This window comes from Simochromis diagramma, unplaced genomic scaffold (genome assembly GCF_900408965.1).
Source record: "Simochromis diagramma unplaced genomic scaffold, fSimDia1.1 OVJJ01000717.1, whole genome shotgun sequence".
NCBI classification, from domain to species: domain Eukaryota; kingdom Metazoa; phylum Chordata; class Actinopteri; order Cichliformes; family Cichlidae; genus Simochromis; species Simochromis diagramma.
In genome coordinates, this window is record NW_024387503.1 from 652981 (window position 1) to 677323 (window position 24343).

General features: G+C 40.6%; 1 non-coding gene across 1 annotated transcript; it reads right to left on the bottom strand.

Moving 5' to 3' along the window:
* Nucleotides 1-3329: 3329 nt before the first annotated feature.
* trnaa-ugc lies at nt 3330-3401 on the bottom strand. Its single transcript has one exon. It is a non-coding gene; the product is annotated as a tRNA-Ala (tRNA).
* Between the last annotated feature and the right edge of the window lie 20942 nt (nt 3402-24343).

Genomic DNA, 24343 nt, shown 5'->3' on the forward strand with positions numbered 1-24343 from the left:
TTCAACCTCTCACTGGATGAAGCAGCCATCCCATCCTGTCTAAAATCAGCCACAATCATCCCAGTGCCAAAGAAGTCTCCCATCACCAGCCTGAACTATTATTACCCTGTGGCCCTCACACCGGTAATCATGAAATGCTTTGAGAGACTAGTCCTTCAGCACACCAAGGATTACCTCCCCCCAGAATTCGACCCCCACCAGTTTGCATACCGTGCAAACAGATTCACAGAAGATGCCATCACCCTCCACTCAGTGCTGAGTCACCTAGAACAGCGGCAGAGCTACGCCAGAATGCTCTTTGTGGACTACAGCTCACCCTTCCACCACTCGCCCATTGAGAGCCTACTAACTTACTGCATCACAGTATGGTACAGCAGCTGCACTAAGGCAGATAGAGCCACCCTCCCAGCATGTTTGCAATGAGTAGGAGATGCTCTGTATCTCACTGTACAACTGTATAGTGACAAAGGTATTGGGTTCTTTTCTAAAAAATTGCTATAAACAGAGGAACCCAAACTGATGAAAAGTGGCGAATATTTTTTTTCAAATGACTATTTTTAGTGGATTTTTGATATAGAGGCAGAATGACAGAATGTTAAAAGAAGTTACTTTTAGTCACTCTAAGCTGGGCATTGTGTTCTCTGGCTGTTCAAAGCCATGGAACTTTAGACTTTCCAAGCAAATAATGATGGCCATACTGATGTTCTTTTCAGTACATTTTACTTTATGTTCATTTTCATTTTTATGATGTTTCTATTTTTACATAATTCCTCCCACATAGCAAAATTGGTATGGCCTGGATCTGTCCCACACAATGTGCTTACACATGGCCTGCGTACCGCAAAGAATGACGGCCCTATGGTGGCCCAGATCTGGTTTACCAGAGGTGGCCCACACATGAGCCAGCACAAGGCCAGTTGCAGACACACTGCTGGCCCTGTGCTGGCCCAGAACAGTTTCAGCTCTGGCCCCAGATGTCAGCCTAATGTGTACCTTAGCCATGTAAGCCATGTAATAACAACATGTGCTGGAACATAATAGTGCAAAAGTAACATGACGAAACTCTGTTCAGACAGTGAATGGACTGATTCTTATACAGCGCTTTTTTACTCACCCATATTACTCAAAGTGCTCTATACAACATGTCACATTCACCCACTCAGGCCAAATGTGGCATGCCATCACATAAACAGTGCCATCTTACCATGCCAGAAGTCAGCCAGCAGTGCCGGCTTGACACCAGATCCAGGCAAGACCCGTCTGCTATGTGGGATGACTTGTTCTTTTGGCATTTTAGTTGTGGATTATGTTTGGGCTGTGTCTCTTGCCCTTTCAGTATTGTTTTCTTGTGCTTCTAAGTGTCCCTTTGTTTCTTTTTAGGTTATGTAGTATGGGTTAGAGATATTTTGTATGTTGTTTTTGTTTAATAAATCCGCCTTTTGGATTATTCCCTGATGTGCCTGAGTTCTGTTATTTAGTGTCACTTTGAAAGGACACACATCCAGCATTGACATATAATTGTTCTTTCAATTTTTGATAAAGATTACAGTGAATTGAGATGTAACTTGGCCCAGAGGTACGGTAGGACGCCCAGAGTAAGAAAGTGTTGAAAGTTGGACATCAACTATTATGGATGATTTTTAATGAATTTTTGAAATTTCCATAATTGTAGTGTATTGGCTGTATTGAATTGCATATAAATGTCCTTTAATTTTTGAGGAATTTTCCAGTAAATCTGGATGAAACTTGGCACACAGGTAGAGTAGGTGTCCCAGAGAAGGAATGTGTTGAAAGTTGTACCTCAACTACTCAGGATGATTTTTAATGAATTTTTGAAAATTGACATAATTCTATTGTATTGACTGTATTAGATTGAATAGAAGTTTCCATTAATTTCTGAGGAATTTTACAGTGAATCTGGCTGAAACTTGGCAAACAGGTACAGTAGGTGTACTAGAGGAGGGATGTGTTGAAAGTTGGACCTCAACTACTCAGGATGATTTTTAATGAATTTTTGAAAATTGACATAATTGTAGTGTATTGGCTGTATTGAATTGCATATAAATGTCCATTAATTTCTGAGGAATTTTACAGTGAATCTAGCTGAAACTTGGCACACAGGTACAGTAGGTGTCCTAGAGGAGGGATGTGTTGAAAGTTGGACCTCAACTACGCAGGATGATTTTTAATGAATTTCTGAAATAGACATAATTGTATTGACTGTATTGGGCTGTTCCATTGTAATTTGTGTGCGCGCGTGTGCGTGTGACTGTTCGCGCGCGCGCACGTGTGCGCGAGTATAGGCTTTCAATCAGGATATAAAGCGAAAAGGCGCTACGGTAAAGACTGGTGTAAAAGCGCAAGGAAATTTATGCGGCGGATAGGAGGCGGCTGGCTTGACCGCGGCTCACAAATGACGGCTCACTTTACCGCGGTCCCCACGCCTTTCAGACACAGAACTTACTCTGAGTCTTTTCAGGAAGTCTAGCAGCTTTTTAACGTCAAAAGAAGTCTTTGCGATGCTGCAGAAATGAATCTGATCATAAATGTGGCGCTAAATGTTCCTTTTGCTTAAGAATTCAAACCTTTGTAATGAAGTGGTATTTTTCACATGCTGTTCTCCTTTAAATTGCCTTCATAAAACAGGGTTTCAACAGGGTTAGAACACACAGTGGTGAATTTAAGATGCGCATTTTGTAGTCCGACTTAAGCACATTGTTTAATGAGCCTGGAAACAAAAGCGTCGGGACATCTTTAAGTTTCTTGAAGACGTTTCAACACTCATCCGAGAACCCGTGGATGGGTGTGGGTCATTATCAACAGTGGTTTCGGGTGAAGACCTTGCCTAGCTCTGTCATATGACTGAGGTCAAATGGCCAAAGATTTGAGTGGGCGTTCAGGCGCCTGGGAAGGGATCTCAAAACTGGATTATTGGTGGCAGACACTTGGTGTGGAAAGCCACCGCCTCTGTTCAAAGATGTTCACAGTGGACATAGGTGGCTTCTTTCCCTCCTTTTTCAAACCATCTGTCTTCTCTGTCCAAATCGTAGACACTGGCATTCACAAAAGAGCGACCTTTGGTCTTCAGATACAGATGTACAGCTGAGTCTTGTCCTGTTGAGGTGGCTCTTCTATGTCGTGCCTTGCGTTTATGAAGTGGCTGTTTGGTTTCTCCAATGAGACATTGCTCTTTCAACACGGAGGACAATCAGCGTCACGCTGTTAAGGGGATTAGTGTCATGACGTATATTCTCTTATCTTTTCCCCTACCCATCTTTTGTGTCATTTAGGAAAGCAGCAGCAGTGCGCTGGACTGCAGGCAAAGAAAATGGAGATGCCGGGGATTGAACCCGGGGCCTCATACATGCAAAGCATGCGCTCTACCACTGAGCTACATCCCCTCGACCTGCCGCTTTCGGCAACTCGGCTCAGAGGGTGTAATTTGAGAAGATTGCGCGACAATTGAAAATTGATTTCCTGTAATTTCCTTACTAATGGTTGTAAGTTTGGTAGACAGGTAGAGCTGGGTATCATCATCATAACATTCTGAACTTAATGTACAGAAGATGATGTTGCTATAATTCACAATATTGTGAAAGTGAATTTATAATTTATCAAGAAACAATTTCCCCAAGCCAAAGCACAAATGAAAGGAGAAGTAAAACAGGTTGGTCTAAAGTATGATTAAAGACAATTAGTAATATATTGGAAAACCAGTAGATGTTTTTCTGTCTAACAGCTCCATTTCTAAACATGCAACTGTTTGATATAATGTGGAGAGTGTTGGTACAGATTTGATACTTAACGGCTTCGCAACCAATATAACTTACAACATAGAAAGTTGTAATACAACCAAATTAGACATAGAGTACTTATCAATAAAAATAATAATTTCAATAATTCCATCTACTACTACGTCTGAATGTGTGGGATTGCCACCTTCAGTTTGGGACTAAAGAGATGGGTTTTTTTTTTAATGTAATCATTTCATGCTTGTTTAAAAGCCAGCTTTCAATATATACAGTTTCTAATAAGCACAATGACCAGATAAAACATGTGGCAGTGTTTTTATTTAACACAGGCTACCGCGAAATGTTTTGATGAACCAACTGTGGGTATGAAATTAAACTTTTTTTAGAAGGACAATCTAAATTACTTTATTTTCAACTGTAAAGCCAAACTAGATTTCAAACATTTATTGTTTAAAAATGACAGCATACGTACTTGGTATCTCTAAACAATTTTAATGTGTTGTATGGGGCTTTCTCCACAAGATGGCAATATTGGCTTTGATTCTTGCAGAGGCAATGTGAATCCAACCTGCAGTATTTCTAATGAACAGCATGCACCCTCTTTGTGTGGCTCTGTGCATTTAGACATTACAAAAATCTATAATGCAAGTATTTATATGTTGGTGTAAGATCGTTTTAGAGCTGATGTAGAGCACACATATAAGTGTGTTTGTATAATCTCACTTAGGACTATAGCAGTGGAATCCCGCTGGTCACAATGAGGTCTTTGTGTCGAGTGCAGAAGCAGCAAGTGAAAACTCATGTGATGGAAAGGCAGTACAGTGTGCAAACCCAGTCTTAACTGTGCACATTTATGTCTCTGCACAGTGTGGATAACCTGCAGCACACATATTTGAGTGACTGTGTTAGGGTCAACTAAGCTTGTCAGCACTGGTGCGTGCAGCCAACCGAACTTTGGGTGCAAACAAAGCATCGATCTTTAGAGTCTAGAGCTGCTGTGTGTGGATGTGCCACCAACCTGAACTTGCACAAGTTATTTAGGACAATAATTCAGAAATGATATTTTCTTCTTCTTTCATGCGAACAGTCAGAGCAAACAAATCCTTCCAAAACTGAATTATTCAAGCATCTGATGGAAATCAAATAACAAAAGAAGCAGTTTTTATTCTTTCAAGTCTGTGTTGCTCCATCATCACATACAAATATGGACTCTTAGCAGAGCCAGGGCTCCTCTGTCAAGCCGACAAAGCTCTGTCTGTGCTACCACGAACAAGCCAGCGGGCACATTTACTGCATGGCCCTGATGGAACGGCATCATTTAGAGCAACTGAAATTTCCGCAGCTGCTTATGTGATGTTTTTCCACAAAGAGACTTTTCCTTCACTGAAATGATCACTTGAACTTACACTGGCAACAAATTTTGCATGTTGTTGTGTCCTTCAGAGGACTGCAAACCTCTCTGACTTTATTTGCTTTCGCATGAATTGGTTTGCTCTTTTGACTCTGACTATAATAACTCTGATTGATAATTGCCTACCTGCAGAGAGTGTTTGTTGCCAGATGGGGGTAGTATCAAAAACATGTGCTACAACCGGTCTGTGGACTACTCTTGTTGATGCTGTTGTTGGTCCGTCAGAAGTGTGAAGTCATAACATAGAATGAGCTGAAGTGAAACTGAGTGTTAAAAACAATGGAAAAGGTCCACTGTCTGTACTTTTCATGCTGTATTTTTTTTATCTTTGATTGTTTTCACACTTATCCCATTCCTCGTGAACTCTACTGTCACTCCCCTCCCTATTCCAGTAGACTTATCAACCAACTAGTATTCCACGATTGCATTTGTCATCCATGTTCAGCGATGCACATGGGACCATGTTTGCAGTGGGTGAAAACCTCTCCGTACACTGTCCTAACAGAAACCCAAACACAGGCTGTATGATTCATGAGGCTGTAGGCAGGTATCAACGCCTGTGCCATTGCTTGAAGACTGTTTGATTAACTTGTAAATATCACTTGAACATGCTAAAAATGTGCACACGTACCTGCTTTCATCGCACACTCAGAAAGATTTACAAAGTGAGTTATACATCTGCATTTCATGAAAATGAAATCAAATTCCAGAATAGTCTTATAGCCCAAGAGAATACACATGCCAGGTTCCCTCTCTGTGTGATGAGTTGGAATATTAGGACTAAGAGAAGGCAAACAGACACAGTGAACCAAAACAACCTAGATTTCATGGGCTTACCAAAGAACGGCTGCTTGTTTTCAGATGAAGCAATCCTGGTATGGCCTCTACGGCTTTACACCCGGGGGAACAGCAACCCTACAAACAGAACTCCAATGCCCTTTCACTTTGAGAAATGCAGGAAAAAACAGCCAAAACATTCAGATACAAGAAAACAAACTCTGTTTCCAGAGTATTTCTCTGGGTGAGATTCACAGACACAAATAAAGCAAAAACACAAAAGCTCTTTAAAGCCTTCTTTTGTGATTTTAGGTGACTTTCCACTCTGCATGCCACCATGTGCAAAATTGTACTGGTACTATCTCAAGTACAGTAGTTTCTCACAGAGCCATCTGGTGACACCGGTGTGATTGTCACATTGGCAAGCCAGTAGTTTACATTAGTTTAATGTCAGCACTCATTAGAAAAATGAATCCTTTGTGTCTCTCAGACCTCACACATGTTAGTTGGCCCGATTACACAGAAACTAGCACAGAATGCGTCGCAGTTATGCCAGGTGGTCCTCAATACATGTTCTTTCTCAATTTTGATTTTGTACCAAAGACTCTTCAAAGAAATCACTCCCAGTTGTTCATGATATTTTATCAAGCCTTACCTAGACACCTTTTCATAAAGTCCATGTTGGGTACATTTAGCCTAGAGTTCAATTGTCAGATATATTTTCCTCCATTCACTATAAAGAACCAATCTGCTGAAGTGTGAGAGTGACATTTTCAGCTAGACTACAGTAGAGAAATCACAGATGTCTCTCATTAGGTCACTAGTTTGGATCACTCTGTATCACATTACTGGCCCTAGCTGCTCTGTGATTAAGGTGTTCCTGTTCTGTGTTTGTGTTGTTTAATACTGCACAAGCCAGTAAGCTACCAGTGACTAACAATGGACACTCTAACATAATGCTACTGTAGAAGCCCAGAGACTTAAAGCCTGACATTAGTGCTTATCGCAGGTGTTTAGAGGATCATTTAATGTCTTGGCCCCTTAAAAAAGTTTAACACTAGTGACTTGGAGGGTGGGAAAAAAAGGACGTTTTATTGACGGAGCTTACATGGCTAATATCAGTTTGGTCCATAGAGTATAGATCTGAATTTAAACAAATCTGTACCCATTTTAAAGAGTCATAACCTGAAAGTACTACAGACAGATGAGAAGAGGCTTGGATGAGCTGTATAACATAGATGAATAACTAAAAGTAATCTAAAATTATGCATTGTTCTATTTATATGTAAATAAAGAGGTAAGTCATGTAAGTCATTTATCTTATGTAAGTCATAAGATAAATGACTTACATCGGCTCCTAGGCTCCAAGTGAATGCCAGTGATAGTAATGCACGTCTAAACAAGCTTCTGTTTGCTAGGTTTTCCATAATGACTTTGAAAACCATTAATTCCTGAATGCAACCTCATGGCAGTAATGCGAGCAGAAACTTCACCATGCCTTCCAGCGGACGTGATTCTGTGCTGTTACTTGGCCAAACATCCTGTCAAACTTCCCTGCACTGAACAATATTGTTTGTTTAGCTTTAATCATCCACTGTCTTGTCTTAGAGAATTAACTTTATGACTTCCTTTGGGTCCCTCTCTGAAATTCAAACCTCACAATTCTCTGACTCCCTCGTAGTTTTCTGTCGTTACAGAGCAAACAAGCCAACTCATTATCTGTTCCTCACTATATAAACTGGAGTGCAATTCATGTCTGTGTAAATACAAGTGAAAAGAAGGATCTGCTTGAAGGAATGGGGAATATAGGTTGGATTTAACAGGTCGTGCAGTAGTTATTTTAGTATCAATTTAACGTTAATCTTTATTGCATAAGACTTGCCACGCATCTGCTTTCAAACACCATCCAACAAATGCTAATATAAGCACTAAATCTGAATTAACAATAAGAATGTTTATTCTGTTCCTTGTGGAGAGATTTATCATCTGTAAAACGCAGGCTGGGGATCAGAGAAACATGAAGATGGAGTCTAAACACACAGTATACATTACAGATCATTACACATAGCGCCTGGGGCATTTTTAAAACATGTAATATCAGTGCTCACTGCGGCCCCTAATGCTAAGAAAAGAAGGGAAAAAATCCCAGTTTAAGTTTGCAGTACATATATGTTGCCTCTGAGTAATCTCTGCTTGTGCCTTCAAAACTTACACAAAATCCCCTTAGTTCTTCCCAACAGGACTGGAAATGGATATGGCAGGAACACACGTTGACACTGCAACTGGATTAAGTGATGTGTTTATATTTGGGAAACAAATATCCACATTTTGAATCAGTATATTTCAGTGAAAATGAAACAGCAAACATTTAATCCTTCTTGAAACCGTACCTAAAAGCAAGCAATAGAGTCTAATAAAGTGCATGAAATTTACATGTTGTAGTTTGAATTTTCATGTAATTAACATTTTTTTTATTATTATTTCTATAAAATAGGTAAGAAAAAATGTACAAAACAGAGTTGCATTGTTAAAAGTACTTTTTATATTTATTCTCTGTAGAAATTGACTAAAAATGTCACCACGGGTGCAGTGCTTTGCAACTAAGTGCGTTAAGATGGCTAATGAGCGTTGCTCTTTAACCTTTGATTTCTTTTTAGCTCTACACACATTTAACCATTAGACCTATCCTTTTGTCAGGCCACTATTCTAATCAAATATAGGTTCTGCTCACTAACTGCGCCATCTTGTGGTATACATTTGTATTACATAAAAGTAAAGCGCAGCACTTGTTTAAAATCAGTTAATATCGCTTCAACGGCATAGATATTTTGGACGTAGCAGTTATTTCTACTCATTCAGTTGACAGCATTAGTTAATTCTGGAGTCTTTAAACAGTTTTTAAACACAACAATGACATTTACATTAAAGCCAAATGAGAGAGTCCAATTCACTTTCCACCGTCCTCAGAACCGTAAACAATAAATCAATTCAATTCACTTTTATTTATACAGCGTCAAATCACAATAACAGTCGCCTCAATGTGCTTTATATTGTAAGGTACACCCTACAATAATACATACAGAGAAATACCCAACAATCATATGACCCCCTATGAGCAAGCACTTTGGCGACAGTGGGAAGGAAAAACTCCCTTTTAACAGGAAGAAACCCCAGCAGAACCAGGCTCAGGGAGGGGCGGCCATCTGCCGAAAATCAAGAGAGTGAAACAGAAAGAATGAGAGAGATATTCTTCAGCATCGTCACACTACCATTGTACATATTTTCACTGTTTAATAATGTTTTTAAAAAAAGAGATTGGTCTTGTGAAAAACGCAAGTGCGAGTTCTACATTTATCACACCGTCATAGCCATAAAAGTAGACTCGTATGTTACTGGAAAATTCAATGCCAATAGTTTGAACGTCCCTACGGAGCGACAGTATCTGGTGTTTTTGCTATTGAAGTGTATGTCATCAGGCTAATATCTAACGAGCCCCTCAAAAAGTATCTGTGGATGTGCAAGAGTGTGGAAGCAGATTCAAAAAGCTCTCTTAAAAATCATTAATAATAGATATAGATGTGTCTAGGATTAGCTGGCCAGCAGAAGAGCAGTATGTTTTATTGGATAAAAAAACTCAAACATGTAACCGTAACAGATAGGTAACTCCTGTATTTTTAGCATGTTATAAATTTTAATTGGCTATAAAATAATTGGTTTACATAGTTTTTAGTAAGTTTTATTTAAAAGCATGTTTCAATGTAAGTAAAGCATATATTAGGCTTTTAAAATTGTATTTGTTGTACGTTGTGCTATTTTTGTATAAGGTACATCTCTGATAAAGTGAATATGGCCAAATGATGTATCACTGACATGTATCAGTACTTCACCACAAGCAGTTGCCTCTACGATGTCCCCGTCTGAGATAAACGTGCACTCAGACCCACAACAACCCTTAACCTCACAGCAAGATGGTGCCTTTTCATTCGATCAGACACCAAGTGTTTCTTTTTTCTTTCTTTCTTTTTTCGTCTTTAAAGTGAAACAGTGAACCAAACACTTATGGGGTCCAAATTGTTCCCTAGGCAAACTGCTGCTGCTGCCAGTCCAGTCCAGCTTGGTCCTCCTCCTCTTCCCACTCCTCAATCCACATGCCTCTGTCCACACTGTTGCCATTCTGTCTTCCCACTGTGAAGGCAGGACAAGGAGCTGATCCTCCACTCCAGAGACCACCAGCCTGACAGCACATACAGGCAAAGCATGACTTCAAAGCTCACTGCTTGTGGGTCATTCTTTTTGGTGTGTTTTGGGACAACTAAAGTCTGTTCTTTCTGGAAATAAAAATCTTAAAATATTTAATTCTAAGTTAAGAGGTTTTGCAATGTGATGGAATGTAGACCTCATTTCTTCTGCTGCATAATAAAAGCTTGTTGATGACTTAAATATGTGAAGCTGCAAAATTAGAAACTCACATCAAAGCAATTTAGCAGCAGTGACGACAGAAATTGAAATGTCTCCTTAATATTAAGCTATAGTGAAGCCTTTATCTAACCAGTGCGCTCTGTTAGCTGAGCTCAAAGGAGTGAACGGTGCAACAGTATTTATTTAGGTCAGGGGTGTCAAACAGAAGGCCCATGGACCAGAATCGGCCAGACAAAGACTCCAATCTGGCCCACTGGACAGCTCTAGAAAATGTGCAGGAGTGTACGGATTAGGTTAGGATAGGTTTTACAGCTGTATTGATAATTTGCCATTCATACTGCACCAACGCAATCAAGTAATAGATGAACAATTAAATGACAGAAAGTTCCTGTTTATTCAAAATCTGCTTTATAAATTTACACTTGATACACAAACATTTTCTTTGAATTAATGAAAACATATTTTATCATTCCGACAATGAACCAACAGAAACATTTTCTGTAATTCTACACATTTATTATGTATTTTCACTGGACTGGCCAACGTAAGATCAAAGCAGTCTGTTTGTGGCACCGCATGTCAAATGAGTTCGACAGCCCTGATTTAAGTTGTCACCTATGACATAATGCAGTCTGCACAGTGTCGTTTACCAAAATCGCTGAAGTGAACTCATTTGTGTGCAAACATGGTTGAATGAACATTTCATTAAAATCTCCACAACCCAGCAGTGAGTCAGCTACAGCGGCTTGCAAAAGTATTCGGCCCCCTTGAACTTTTCCACATTTTGTCACATTACAGCCACAAACATGAATCAATTTTATTGGAATTCTGCGTGAAAGACCAAAACAAAGTGGTGTACATGTGAGAAGTGGAACGAAAATCATACATGATTCCAAACATTTTTTACAAATAAATAACTGAACAGTGGGGTGTGCATAATTATTCAGCCCCCTGAGTCAATACTTTGTAGAACCACCTTTTGCTGCAATTACAGCTGCCAGTCTTTTAGGGTCTGTCTCTACCAGCTTTGCACATCCAGAGACTGAAATCTTTGCCCATTCTTCTTTGTAAAACAGCTCCAGCTCAGTCAGATTAGATGGACAGCGTTTGTGAACAGCAGTTTATGTTTGGACTCATGTATGATTTTCGTTCCACTTCTCACGTGTACACCACTTTGTTTTGGTCTTTCACGTGAAATTCCAATAAAATTGATTCATGTTTGTGGCTGTAATGTGACACAATGTGGGAAAGTTCAAGGGTGCCGAATACTTTTGCAAGCCACTGTATATGACATTCATGGGTCTTTTCTTGCTTTGGGCTTTCTGCGTGCTCTCTGACACACAAATGTAGCAGTTTCTTTCATTTGCATGTGTGTGTGTGTGTGTGTGTGTGTGTGTGTGTGTGTGTGTGTGTGTGTGTGATCCTAATTGTCTCCCCTGTTCTGCCTGGCATGTTTGTTTTGCTGACATAGGGCACCGTGGCTGTTTATCTGCACCTTTACTCCACACACGGGCTGTTAGGAATGTGTGTGGGAGAGGACAGCACTGAGCTAACAGGCTCTTCTTCCAACGTCATCTCTGTTTACCTGCTATTGTTCACAGCTCCTGTGAAGCGATGAAGAGAAAGAAGTGATTTATGTGTGTAGTGACAACAACAAGTGTTTGGACTGCTGTGGCGCCAGTGCATTTCTTTATCCTGTGGAACTGGCTGAAGCCCGGAGCCATTAACGCCACAGCAACTTTAATTTGTGGAGACATATTGTGTGATTATTCGGTGACTTGGAAAAAAAATGGTGATTTTTAAATTATTTGTTAATAACGGTTTCTAGCAAGCCAACACAAACAGAGACATGTTTTTTTTCCCTAAGTTGCCCATTAGGCGCCTGCTTCTCCTCGTTTTATCCCCCTTCTCCTCTTCTATGCTGCATCTGATATTGTTGATGCTGTTTTTCTTTCTTTCTTCCTGAAAAATGAATAGTGGCTCTGTCACGTCAGGGAGCACGGGGTTCTGGGTTGTCTCCTTCCTGTTGCCTGTCTTATCTCGTGCACAGATCCTGGCTTGGCCTGCTTTGGTGTCAGAGCCCCCCCCCCCCCCCCCAGCCTCCCATGGAGATAGACAGAGTAGGGGTTGGCCCTGCATTGCCCTACCATTTTCATAATCAGTGCCCCAAGAGTTTAAAGCAGCGGCAGGAAGTTTCTAACATCTCCTCCCTCTTAAAATAGACATATATGCTGAGTATGATGCACGTTTTAAATGGAAAGTGGTAAAATGCAAGACAGGGAGGGAGGGATGGATAACGGGTTTGGTATGTGGAGGGCTTTTACTTGAGGCCCCGCCATGAGGTCCTCATTTGTTCCTGGGGCCATTACTGCGACAGACTGTTTACAATCACAGACAGATTAGGTTTACTTAAGGATTTATGTTATTCCTTTAGCTGAAATGTATAAACACGGCTAACGCTTTTCCACCACCCTGCTGTTATAAATGAATACTGCTTGCCGGGGCCGGGGGGCTTACTTTAAGTACACCAAAAATGTGTGATTTACTGAACAACGTGCGGAAAAAAATGTCCTAATTCTTTCCCAAAGAGGTGGAATGAACGGCACGGTGAGCTCTGAACCATGGTGCTAACTGAGCTGGCTTTGGCTTCATCCACTTTCTTTGCACTTAACAGAACTCAACACCCTATTAACAAGTGTACCTGAGTCAAGAGAGCCCTGCTGCCACTGGGTGGTGCAATATGAAAGACAAGTTGCTCAAAGAATTCAATAACAGGAAAACTTTGCATTATACCTGATCAGCTACAATAGAAATATACAAGTTCACAAAAAACTCTATGTATAGCTAACATGATATAAAGAAGATTATATAGCTATAAAACATTTGCATATTTCATTTTTTTTAACTCAGCAGATGGTATTTGATAGAAAACCTTAAATATAATAACAGCATACAGGTCTCTAGCATATTCTAATTAAACATAATTAGTCTGTGGGAATATGGCTTTCTCTCTTGAACTCTGTACACATGATGAGTTTCTGGGCTTACTCATTTTCTGTCATCCATCCATTTTCCTCCACTTATCCAGTCCAGGGTCTCGGGGGCTGGAGCGTATCCCTATTTTTCATCACACTGAAGAAAAATGCCAGTCTTCTGTGCAAATCTTGGTCATATTGTGTTTCAAAAAAGACGATTATCTATGTCATTCTCATTGGATGATGACTTGTTCTGACAGTCAGACCCACTTCTCCTCATCATGTTTAGTTTTTTGAAACCAAGCATCTCAAGGCTTCAAGACAGGCCCTGAGAAATCAATGGATGACATCATGGTAGCTATCTCAGTTTTTTACACTGTCTATGGTTACAGCATGCAAAGAGCTGAAGTGAAACAGAGAAGTGATAAAACTATAAAAAATGTGCACCTCAGCCACTGTCTGTGCTTTTCATGTGGTTTTATTGATCTAAAATATTTCTTTAGGCATCTACCAATTCTTTGTGAACTCTGCTGTTCAGGCCCACTTTTCAACCAGTCAGCATTTAACGTACACACGGCATCGTCCCCATCTGGCTACGTAGTGTCGGCTCTTTAAAGGACTGCACACAAGTATGTCTGCATAGGTTGCATGTGGATAATCCTTCTCTCTGCCATCCATTGCTCCCAGGGAATGCAGATAACTGTTTGACTGGCCTCTGGCTCTCTACCAAGTTCTGGTGGGATCTTTCTCCTCATGCTAGAAGTTGGAGATAAACTCCCTGCGGTCACTTTCACTTTCTGTGTTCACACAGATACAAAGAGCAAGCTAGCCACACCTGTGCACTTGTCTTGTTTGTGCCAAGTGTCACTGGAATCTTTACTCATTCTCCAATTCACAAGAATGAAGCAGTGCTTTCCACCACCCTCTCTCCATCTTCATTTCTTCTTCCCAACCTGTTGGACGAGGGCATACTTACTCCTGTACTGACTTGCTAAACATTCTTGCAGTATAAATAGGATCATATGTGCTCACTCACATAATGTTGATAACGTCGGGTAATTCTGGGAAAACTATTATAATTGAATGGAGCTATTTTTATTGACACTCCTTTAAGGGCTGGTTAAAAGCTAGGGAAAGCAGAGACAGCCTTAGAGTGGCCGTTCCCCTGCACTGCAACCTCGTGTTAGGAAATGAGTTTGGTGGTGTTGAAGACAGTGAGAAAATGTTTCAGTCTATCGTCAAAAATTATTCTAAATATACCAATATCTTAAACTTAGACCAGCTGAACCAATTCAGTTCAATTCAATTTTATTTATATAGCGCCAAGTCACAACAGCAGTCACCTCAAGGCGCTTTATATTGTACAGTAGATCGTACAATAATAGATACAGAGAAAAACCCAACAATCATATGACCCCCTATGAGCAAGCACTTTGGCGACAGTGGGAAGGAAAAACTCCCTTTTAACAGGAAGAAACCTCCTGCAGAAGCAGGTTCAGGGAGGGGCGGGGCCATCTACTGCGACCGGTTGGGGTGATGCTCATGGTATTATATCATCTGTATATTATACAGAGACTATGAGTGACTCCCCTTCGAAACTAAACTAATATTTAAATGCTCCGTGCCGGATGGAGGCATATTGGTTATAAAGATTTTTCTAGCTTGTGAGGATATCCTAGAAAAAGCTGGCAACTCAGCAGGATACAATCAAAACCTCCTAACTAAAATTTGCTAGTTTTCCATTTGTCTCTGTCTACACACCCTCTCATCTCTTTCAGTGCCATCCCTGTCCTGTGGCTAAAGCCAGGCCAAACCACAACTCCTCAGATCTTTCCTAATTACATGTCTGAGCCTCAGTCACAGAAGAGCTGCACAGCGCTGAGGCTGCTGAAGCTTTTCGACAATCATAACAGAAAATGGCTTCGTGCACTTCCTACTCTGCTTCAACAGCAATGACAATAACTATGGGGGGCGGGGGGCGGGGGGCTATTTTCCCAGGCTCTTTTAGTCCCGCTGAATAATAATTTTCCAAGAGGAAATGATAAACACATGAAGCAATTACACTATATAAGAAATTCAACTCAAATCTGAATCCTTGCTTTCAAGTTTATGACTGCGGATCAATGCTGTCATTTTCAATTTGGGGCCAGGCAAGTATCAGAAATAAAACGCTCTAAGCTTGGCTCAGTGAGAGTTATGGGAGATATCATTATTGTTCTAAATTTTGTCTCGGCTTCTTCCCCATGTTTTTAACATGGGGTATTTCCATCCTGTGTTTTTTCTCAGTGAATGTAGCCCTAACCACACAACATGAAGGCCCAAGTTCATTAGCATGCTGGCCTCAAATCCAAAGTGGAGGTATCCTGGCTGACCTCTCACACACCTGCATCTGGACACTTTTAATTAATACATTCCTTTTTTCCATAGGTCTGTTTGTCCTTTAAAAAAACGGGGGGAAAGGGTAAGAGTGAGTGAAGGAACATGGCATCCTGGGCTGGTTGGTATCCGGAGTAAGGTTTGGCATGTAGCTCAGTGAGACCACAGATATTCCTTGGTCTTCAATCCCTTCTTTTTTTCTTCCTCTGACTAGCTTATCCCCCCTCCTTTGCTCACTCTTAGCTGGGCTTTAGCTAACAGTGTGGCACATTCACCACTGTGTCTTTTCTATGCTGGGGTCATAACCTCTCTTAAGAATGCTCTTCCTTTTCTTAAGGCGTGAGGAGGGTCACGCCACGCTAACAGAGGAGGCTGTCTTCCATTCATGCTCTTTGGAGATGTACAATTAAAAAAAACACAGGCCTGTTTGTCTCGTTTATACACGCAAACAACTGGAGTCTGTGCGAGGCTGTTCGTCCCCCTCGTGTCCCAGTGAGATGGATTTATACTGTCTTCTTTCCCAAGAAAAACCAGAAACGTCATTCACTCTGTCCACCAGATCCAAAAATATTTCAGCATGATTAATTTAGTGTACTTCTCAGCTCTTTATTTTTGTTTTTTGAGGACTTCACAAATTAAATTTGAATACTTGCAGATGCAATCTTTAGCGTGGTTAATTTGTACTGTTTGGCCTGTGATGAACTGGGAATCTATCCAGGGTGAACGGATGGATGGATTTGTAATTTCAGATGCTAGCACATCAATGCTAATTAGCAAAAAAGAAAAAGTAAGCTGGGGCTCATTAGCTTAGCAAATATTTTGTCATAACCCAAAGTATTAAAAACTGGTGCTGAAACTTAAAAGTTATTACAAAGCCCAAATCATATTGAGGAGAACATGAATAGGTTTGGCGAATTACGTCAGCTGTGCTCACCATCAGTGGTGGTGATTTGTTTTAAAACCTACCAGGCTTGTTTAAAGCAAAATTATATTTTGAAAGAAGAAGAATTTATGCAAATATGAAGCTACATTCATCCAAAAGCAGCGTGAGCACTGGATGGGGTGGTTGGGCTTTCAGTTTTGACGGGAGCAGTGATCCAAATGATGTTCATTATACAGGAGCTGGTGTTACACGATATTTTAGCCTGTATTATGTTTTATTTTGATATCACTGATTGTAGATAAACTTGCTGCTTGTTGTGCAAGTTCTCAAATCAGGCTGTCTTTTAGTTAGTGGTTATCAAACATTATCTGGAAAATGGAGCTAAAAAAAAAGCTACAGACGGCAATTTATGTTTTTAATTTTATCATTAACATGAAAAAATAGACTGAATTTTAGTAAAAAAACAAAAACAAAACATTTTCACAATAATGTTAGAAGACTCATATTTATTTTCACTAAAATAAAAAATCATATTCATTCATCTGAGCTGAATTCTATTTTCCCTTAGTTATCCCTTGCCCCGTCTGATTTTTACTTTTCAGATTTTGATGTAAATCCCACTTGTCAGTACATGCTTAAAGCCTAAGTGAGAAAAAATGCCAAAGGGCCAGTGGTTTCACATTAAAAACATATTTCTGACTGAATGTATTAAATGTTGCCAATACATTTTTTACATTCTGTTGTACTTTCCGTGATCTGAACGTAGCTGGCACGTGCAACTCTGTCCAATTCAAACTCTCTCAGGGGGTTTGTTTTTGTCATTGGTGTGCCTGTTAAACACATCCTGGGCACTAGAGTCAACACAGTATTCACTACACTTTACATATACAATGTTGACAGCTGGCCTAGGAGTGGAGTTCCGATCAGAGACAGACACAGTGGTCCTCATTGTGATGATAAAAATCAGCTGGGAACGAGAGGAAAACATGGCTACAGGTGGAAACCGTAGCATAATTCAACTGCTGTGAATTAAAAAAGCACAGCGGAGGTTTTGTTCATAGAGGCCAGCTTATACAACTCACAGAGGAAGTAGCAAGAATGGCAGGGGACAAAAAAAAGCCATGAGGATTCATGAGGCAGATTCTTGGGAATACACAGCAACAAGTCAAGGTACCCCTTGAGGGGGAGGAGGGAGGGGATGGAGGGATACTAAAAACATGGCAGGAACGAACTCAACTGCCTCTCTCATATCCCAAAGCCTGAACCATTGTGTTGTATTTTTGGATTTCTAAAATCTAATGAAAATATGAAATCAGGTCTTGAGAAAAGTGAGTGAAGCTTATTTTAGGGCCAAACAGGAATCCAACTAAAACATCCAGAGACAGGGGAGCCATCCCTTCCCATCCCAGCGTCTCCATGCTTCCTGTTTTCTTTCAACCAAAGGGGCACTAAAAGCTCAAGACTGTGTGCGATTTGGGCGTGTGTCTGCGATTTGAGGAGGACGTTTGGCCCGGTAATGGACTTTATTAACACGGAGGAGGAAACGAGTCAGGACTTTTGGGAAACATGTCTAAAACCCAAAGAGTGGGTTGCTATTTGGAGATAAAGCCTCTTTGTTTGTGAGACATCACAGATGCTGCTGATTCAGCAAGGTGAAGGCAAGGTTATTTAAAGCTTTGAGGTTAGGCTGTTGCACAAGAACTGACCCCACAACAGTTTGGATAAGTATAGTGTGGAACTACAGGTCAAGTCAGTTAGCATGGTGGTGGGCTTGTTACTGTAAAACACACGCGCATGCACCCACGTAAGCATTTTATAATGTCAAGAGACAAAGAAGGTCTACTGCTATTACAGTAAAAGCCATGGGAGGTGTGTCTATATGCACATACATGACTATTCAGACCCTTCACTCAATACCTTCTGGAAACACCTTTGGCAGAAATTACAGCCTCAAGTCTTTTTGAGTATGATGCTACGAGGTTGGCACAACTATTTTAGGGCAGATTCTCCCACTTTTCTTAGAACCCTTCAAGCTCCATTAAATTGGGTGGAGAGTGTTGGTGCAGAGCCATTTACAGATCTCTCCAGAGTTGTTCAATCAGGTTCAAGTCCAAGCCACTCCTGTGTTATCTTGGCTTTGAGCGCTCTGGAACTGTTTATCATCAAAGATGTCTTTGTGCATTGCTGCATTCATCTTTCCTTCAACTTGGACTAGTCTCACAGTTCCTGCTGCTAAAAACATCCCTACTGTTTGTTTCACTGTTAGGATGATTTTGGCTACTTTAGTTTCCTACATGAACGATGCTTGGCCTTCAGGCCAAAGCCTTCTTTGTTTCAACAGACCAGAGAATTTTTTCATGGTCACAGAGCCTCTCTGGTCTGACAGCTATAGAAAGTGTCCTGGTGGTTCTTCCATTTACAGGTGATAGAGGCCACTGTGTTCACAGGGACTTTCAATGTTGTAGAAATGTTTCTGTACCCCTCCACAGATCAATCAATCTTGCCTCGGAAGTTTACAGACAATTCCTTGGACTTCTTGGTCTGTGCTCTGTCATGCACTGACAACTGCGGGATCTTATATAGACAGGTGTGTGCCTTTCCAAATTATGTCCAAATCAGCTGACTTCCCCACAGGTGGACTCATCTGACAGATGATCAGTAGAAACAGGATCCACCTGAGCCCATTTTTGAGTGTCATGCAAAGATTGTGAATACTTGAGTACTTGTTATATTTTTTGTTTTTTTATTTTTAGTTCATTTGCATGGATTTCAAGCAAACCTTTTTTCACTTTGTCATTTTATTTTGTTTAACTTTTCTGCTTTGCTGTATGCGTGCAACAGGGCTCACACTGTGGACCTAAAATCTCACCGATTTTCCTTCCACGCCTTAGCAGATCAGCTGATCTCAATGCCAGCCGACATTGCCCGATGGCTCAACTGATACACTACTACTACTATTATTAGCTATCTAATACAGGGCAGACTATTCAAACTGCTTTAGTCTGCCAGTTATTGCAAGCTGTTTTGAAACCCCTCCACCTCCATACCAGCTCCTCCTCTCATGTTGCATCCATCCACAGAAGTGAATCCTATGCACACCATTAAACACCAAGTTGCTTTTTGCACAATGCTGAGTCTTTTGCACATTTCTATTGCACTGTTGTGTCTGCACTGTCTCGTGTCTCTTTGTTTTGTTTTTGTTGCAATGTTTGCACATTGCACTTCATGTAGTCCTGTGCTGATTGTCTGTTATATGTAGCACCATGATCTTGGAGGAACGTTGTCTCTTTCACTGTGACAAACTGACAAACTGACATGAGTATGAAATTGAATTAAAAATACAGGAAAATCTCTTTCTTAAATTAAAAAAGTAAACCAAAACACAAAGGTAGAGGGCTGTAATGCATCAATTATTAATGCATTTGTTAATATGCACGAAAGCAAATTGAGGAACTGTTGTTGTGATTTGGTACTATATAAATAAAACTGAATAAAAAATAATGGGCATCCAGATTTCGTGGCGCACCACCGTCCACAGGTCAATAAAGAGTATTACTGGTGATTTAAGATAAGATAAGATAAGATAAGATAAAACTTTATTAATCCCTCGGGTGGGTTCCTCTGGGAAATTCAGTTTCCAAAAGCACAGCACCGACAGAAGTTACAGAGTTATTTTTTCCAGCCATAGTTCAATATTTGAGGCCATAACTGGAGTCAGCAGCTAATGTGATGTTTAAGAAGGTTTTAAAAACAATAAAGGGCTAGTTTGTGAGAACATTGGATCCCCAGCTCCTCAACTCTTGGGCCTGTTTGTCTCTTGACGACAGATAAAGCATAGCGATAATTCCCTTCAGTTGCTGTGTACTGACAGCTGATAGATTCATGCTTTCATAATTGGTCAACCTGTTTGCACAGTTGAAACGATTTACACGGGATGAAACACCAAGAGTGCCGTTTGGTTTTGGGTGAGAAGTGCAGCATATGTGTCTGTGTCTGACAGTGTTTAAAACTGGTAACACATGCGTGACTGCGTGCTGATCCACCCTCGGCTCTCAGCCGCTCCACACTGTGCAGATAATGTCGAACGCATCTGACAATGTCAACTGAAAAGAGTGGAGTTGTATTACACAGCACTGTAAGTTTAGAGTTAGACATTCAGTAAGGAACCAAAGGGGATGCTATATTTAGAAGGTCCAGAGAGCGTGTTTGGCTCAACATTACAAATGAGTCTTTAGAGAAGATTTTTCTCGAGTGCCAGAGGAGGGGGAAATTGAGCTCTTTTAAGTCAGCATACAGAGAGTTTTTTTTTGCCAATTTATCAGCAAAAAACAGGAATTGAGGCATTAATCACAAAACAATGACTTCCTTTTTGGCTTATATGGGGAAAAATGGTGGCTGTTGTGTTCAGATATGTGAGAGAACAAAAATGTAGCAGTTTCTTTTGAAGATTTTTGCTTTATTTTCTTTTTTAAAAAAAATAACAAACCAGTTATAAGTGTTTTAAACTGGTTTGTTACTTATGACTCATGATATGTTTTGTGAATATTTAGTAAGTTGATGTGACAAAACTATTGGCCACTGACCACCTTCTGTTTTTGTGATTTATCAGTTAACAGTGATGTGATCTGTCCATCCCTACTGAAAAGATGTGATTTTAATGAATCAGCATAAATTTGTTGAAATTCATTGTAAAACATTACATTATATAGAGACAAAATAAAGCATTAATCAAATTGTCTGGAAAGTAGTTCAACAGTTTTATGAATATATATGTGGTAAACATTTAAACATTTTTAATTAGTTACGTTATTTTCACGATCCTTGGATATGTTGAGAAAAGGGTTCTTATTTTTTTTCTTACTGAAGATTTCTGCTGATAACTGCCACTGTGAAAAAAAACAAAACAAGAGAAAGTGAGCAAATAGGTTGTTTTGGTCATTTTTAATTAATGTTTTATTTTTCTTTGTTTCGATTTTTGCTCTTGTTGCAGATGTAATTACATTTTGTATTTCTTTCTAAGAAATTAAGAGACATTTAGTAGGACAATGTAACAGAAAAAACAGGCTCATTAAAATGTAATTAATCTATTAAAACATGTAAATGTTTTTATTAGCATAAATATTATTATATTGTTTAAAGACTTCTTTAAAAGTCTGTCGACCCCCAGTGTGCAGAGATATTTTACAGGGCCCCTCTGTTCCCCTTAAACTCAGAGGTCCTGATGACCTTTGACCCACGTACTTGTCCCTCCACTGCCTCCCCAGCTCCACCACCTTCAGTCTGCTTTGAGACTTTGGGCGTCAGTGATCATCCTGCTGAGCGTGTCTGTGCAGTCCCTCCATAGGGAGTTCCCACTTTCAATATGGGCTCGTACAGCTGACACTCCATCTCCCTCTTTATCCACTTATCGCACACATACACCTCCCTGTGAAACGCTTGCTCCTGAGTGACAGAGTCAGCTGGGGTTGTTTCATAGGGGAAAAAGTACCTTCCCAGGCTAACAAGCAGGGGGTCTCCCCCCAGCTCTCTCCCTGCCCTTCCCAGTCTTTTAATAAGACTTTTCTCTAGCTGTCAAAGGTGTCAAAATGAAATGGGAGAGGGCCCCCTAACGTGAGGTCAGGGTGACAAACAAAAGAAAATGCCTGAACATTTGGATGTGAAATCTTCCTACAATTTTTAATGTTTAATAGAAGCAGACTAAAAGTATTTTATATTAAAGCTTTGCTGTCCATCTTTACACACACGCACACCATTCCCTCAGGCCTAAACCCACCAGGGGTTGTTGAATGGGCACTGTGTTATTAGTAGCAAGAGATCCATCATATATGGCGAGCAGTGACCCTTGCAAATACCTGCCTGTGATTAAATAGCAAAAAGAGTCTTCCAGGTCCGAGAAGCTGGAAAAAGAATAGGAGAACCACTGAGTGTACATTTGAAGCATGATGGGACTTGCTGAGATGGTGCTGTGATGTCGTTAATGGCAGTCATTTCTTTTGCTGGCATTAAAAGTGATATGTGCTAATCCCCCCACCCGACTCAGAGCCAGTTTAATTAAGAATACTGTTGCGGGAGGAAATCACACTGAGGTGGAAAATAGGATTATAATACTAAAGAAGGCAAAAAATCTTCGCAGTGTAGGAAAAGTTAAGGATTAGAGCAAAAAAACAAACAAAAACAAAACAGAGTGAGCGTTTTGGGGACATAACTTTCCCACACAAGTATGCACACACACCCAAAATGCTCTCACACATTTCTGTTCTCAGCCTGTCGCAGGAGTTATTATTAAACATTTTTCACAACCGCGCCGTTTCCACACAAAGGCCGGTTTGTCCAACTCCTGTTTGCTCAGTTTATTAAAATAGCCACTCCACTAAAAGTGATCAAACCCCTTCGTTCGACCTCTAAATCTAAGTAGTCGCTCTGAAAATATTTAATATGCACCATCGATGCAAAACCAACAAGCAGTCTCTCTCGGTCTCCTCCACTGCCTGCGCGTTAAAACAACACACACAGACGTCGTGGAATGTGACCGTATCTCCCCCGATAAATCCAAGCTTTTGATTTTCTTTCGGCGATGCTTCTAGTGGAAAAATGCCTTCTCTGCTTGGAATGTGTCTCAGCGCTCGCTCATATCGTTATTGCTTAAAAAGAAAAGAAGGAAAAATGAATGCAGACATTGTTTAGCCAAAGGAAAGGGAGAGAGGAAGAAAAGGGCCAATAATGTTAGTGTTGTGTTGGCCCAGGCCTTACTTTTGCCATGTGAGGCTTTATCTTCCTCCCTCATCAAGCAAAGTCTGCCTTGGGTTATTATTGCTGACCTGTGATCAACAGGTCAGCTGAGAAAAAGCTTTTAACCCCTCTGTAATTCCCAGATTGTGTACATTGCACTGTAACTGTGCACACGTAGCACTTTATCCTGCTTTTAAGTTCCTATCATTAGTGTTTTTCACACCGAAACTTTGCTTTAAACGCTCTCTGCTAGTGTAAACACTTCTACTGCAGGAGGCTTTACATTACAGAGTGATTAATCCTATGGTTTCCATATGAGAAAAATAAAAGCCCACCCCTCAGCCCCTGTGTGGAGAAACAAGCGAAAACTTCCTCGTTCGGTTTGACTCAAACACAAACCCGACATTCATAATATCCACAAAATAAATGACCCGCTCCCTCTGAACTCAGGGGGAGCCGTGTACAGTGTAACATAATCTGCATTCAAAGTGTCGGACGCACAGGCCTCTGCTCTGTCTCCCAGCGGTACCTCCCCGTCAACCCCTCCCATCACTCCAACTTGCCTCCGAATTCTGCTTAACTCCCAAAACTGACACACACTCGGTGCAGCACTGTCATCCCCTTGTCCTGCCTTCACCCCCAATCCTTAAACACACCCTTCCCCTCCCAACCCCGCCTGTCCTTTCATCCAAAGAAGGTTCCCATTGTGTAGGTAGTTTGTTCTAAAAAACAGGGGTGTAGCTGTGCCCGGTTGGCGGGTGCTGAGTTTCCGTCTCGGAAGAGAAGACATCGCTATCTTGTTGTGATTTCAGACGCTTTGGTTCAGTGCTCAAAGGACGCCCTGTTGGTTATCTCTGAAAAAATTAGAGTGGAGCAGAGAGATTGTTGGTGTTTTGTTTTTTTAATGAGCAAAAAGATTGTTTCCATACTTTAATTCCAGGTACATACCTGTTCCTGTACAGCCTGTGTGTTCTTTTTCCTGAGGCGTCAACATCGTCTTGTGAGAGCTGCTGGAAGGGCT